The sequence below is a fragment of the Zalophus californianus genome, chromosome 14, assembly GCF_009762305.2.
Source record: "Zalophus californianus isolate mZalCal1 chromosome 14, mZalCal1.pri.v2, whole genome shotgun sequence".
NCBI classification, from domain to species: domain Eukaryota; kingdom Metazoa; phylum Chordata; class Mammalia; order Carnivora; family Otariidae; genus Zalophus; species Zalophus californianus.
In genome coordinates, this window is record NC_045608.1 from 192593 (window position 1) to 195417 (window position 2825).

General features: G+C 41.1%; 1 non-coding gene across 1 annotated transcript; it reads left to right on the top strand.

Annotated features, from left to right (window-relative positions):
- The first annotated feature begins 984 nt into the window (after positions 1-984).
- On the top strand, positions 985-1119 carry LOC113913407. Its single transcript, XR_003517194.1, has one exon. It is a non-coding gene; the product is annotated as a small nucleolar RNA SNORA70 (small nucleolar RNA).
- Positions 1120-2825: the final 1706 nt, after the last annotated feature.

Below are 2825 nucleotides of genomic sequence, written 5' to 3' on the forward strand. Positions count from 1 at the left end.
AGGTCATTAAGGGAAAAAGTATGCCGCATGTGGGAGAAAATATTTGCAGTGAAAATAATTAGCAAAGAATTTGTATCTGAAATATATAACATCTACCAATCAATAAGAAAAAGAGAATCCAAAACATAAATGAGCAAAAATCTTCAAGAGGCACTTCACAAATGAGGATATCTAAATGGCCAATAAACATACAGAAAGGTGCTCAATCTCATCAGTAATCAGAGAAATGCAATTTTAAACCACAGCAAGCTCCCAGTGCACACTCTTCTGATAGGTCAATATTATGATGCCTAACTGTATTGGGCATTAGTACGTATGGGGAGCGAGGAGAACCCACTTATGGTGTTTGTGAGAATGTAAGTCAGTAAAAGCACTCTGGAAGACACTTTGGCATTATCTAATAAGGAAGAGGTATATTGTCCTCTGACCCAGCAGTTCCAGTCCTAGATATATACCACAGGAAATCTGGCCAGTCTGTACCAGGATGCAGGGACAATAGTAACACTGGTTGTAACAGCCCCAAAATGCAAACAACCCAAGAAGCCCTCAATAATAGAAGAGATAAATTGGGGAGTACTGACTTGTACAATGAAACAAACTACTAGAGTAATATGCAAAATGCATAAATTTTAAAAGTAATTTTGAGAAGCAAATCACAATATATAAATTATGAACCCCTCTTTATAAAGTTCACAAACACACACACCTAAACTATAGTGATTAGAAACACAAACAGTTGACAAATAACAACAGTTACTTTGTCAAGTAACCAGCAGGGTAAGTTACTCCCATTAAAGTAAAGAGAAGATTGCCTTTGGGTGGGGGAAGGGGGGATCACACAGAGAGCTCGCAGGGACCTGGCAGTGTTCTGCTTACTGACCTGAGTGGTGGTTACATCGGTACCTTTCAATAATTTGTTAAGCTGTACATTATGTTTTATACATTATTTCTGGTGATATCTCACCTTTCTACAAAAGTACTGGACTGCAGCCAATGAAGCCAACCGTGCTGTCTCCCCATGGAGGGTCTGATGTGCAACGGTGGCAAACAGTGGCCTCCTCGGTAGTGTATGCAGCCTGTTGCTTATATGGGTTGCCTTACAGGACCTTGGACATAGCCCTTTCTGGTGGACATTCATGTCTGACCTCATGCTATCCCCAGTTTGGCTCCAAACAGGCATGTGGGGTGGCCTTGGAAAACCTCAGGGCACAGTGGCCAGGGCCCACATAGGCCAAATCATGTCCATCCATACCAAGGTGCAGAACAAGGAGCATGTGGACGGAGGCCCTATGCAGGGACAAGTCCAAGTTCCCTGGGGCTGCCAGGAGATCCACATCTCCAAGAAGTGGGTCTTTACTCACTTTAATGCACAAGAATTTGAAGCCATGATGGCTGAAAAGCAGTTCATCGCAAATGTCTGTGGGGTCAAATACATCCCTAACCGTGGCCCCCTGGACAAATGGTGGGCTCTGTGCTCATGAGAACCCTAGCACTGCCCCCTCCTTATTCATGCCCACCAATAAATCCCACTTCCTGTTAAAATAAGGGGTGGGGTGCCTACTAGAATGAACACACAAAAATTGGAAGAGCTATATTAAGGTTGTGGAGGGACACCCGGCTGGTTCAGTAGGTAGAGCATGTGACTCTTGATCCCGGTGTCATGAGTACGAGGCCCCAGGCTGGGCATAGAGATCACTTAAAAAAAAAGTGAATGAAAGAATGAATGAATGAACGAATGAAGTAGTGGAATTAGAGACAATTTTTCTATGTCCTTTACCTCACTTCCCTTATACATAGTTCTATCAGTTTTATTTTGACAAGATTTAGAAGAGGACACTTTTCTTCAACTCCTACTTAAGTGAAGAAATCTCCCTGCACCTGCTCCAGCTCATGACTTCGGCCCACATCAGTTCTTTCCATACCCTCCTGAAAGTCTCCGTAGCATGTGGGATTCACCACCACCACACTCCTCAGAGCTGAAGCTGTTTCCATGGCACCTGCCCCTGGCCCTTCATCAGTCCTTCCAAGCTGCTGCTTCTCTGTCCGTGTAAGCATTCCCCCAGCTATATCCCAGGGACAGGTCATATGCCGCCATTAGAGGCTTCCGAATCAACTGAAGAACTTGTACAACTTTTCATAAATATAGAATTTAAGCTCCATAGATCTTCTATGTCAGAATCTTCCAGGGTAGGGCATGGCCATTTATTTTTAAAGAGCTTTACCAGCAATTCTATGTCAACCCAAAGTGACATCTCAATCTCATGGCTTCAATTTTTGCTTAATATTAAAATTCCCACATCTGCATCTCTAACTGGAACTTTTCCTATCATATATTCCAACAGCTTGTTGCAAATATTCACTTGGAAATACCATCCTCTACCTACACCAAGCTTATCTCAAACAAATTCATCACTTTTTCTCCAAAACTGATCCTTTTCCTGTCTTTTATGTTTCTATTACTACTATCCCTATGCAAATTATGTAGGCCTAAAACTCCAACTGGAAATCCTTTTTCCTTATTGCTGAACCGCAAATTTGAGGAAGTTATTTGAGGAAGTAATAATGAAGTTATTTCCAGACCTATTTTATCTCACTAGGCTATAACTTCTTTGATAGTTATTACACTTTCTTATACTTTCTACTCTTTATAGCACCTGAGAAAGTCTTTTAAATAAATAATAAGAGAATGTGTGAGTGAATGAATAAACCCATCAACTGACCAAAAACTAATGAATGAGTCTTTCCAAGATGGTTAAATAGAATAAGAGTTTACAGAAAAAATATATACCTTTTAATTTAGGCAACACAGGTCAATTTCAAGAAAG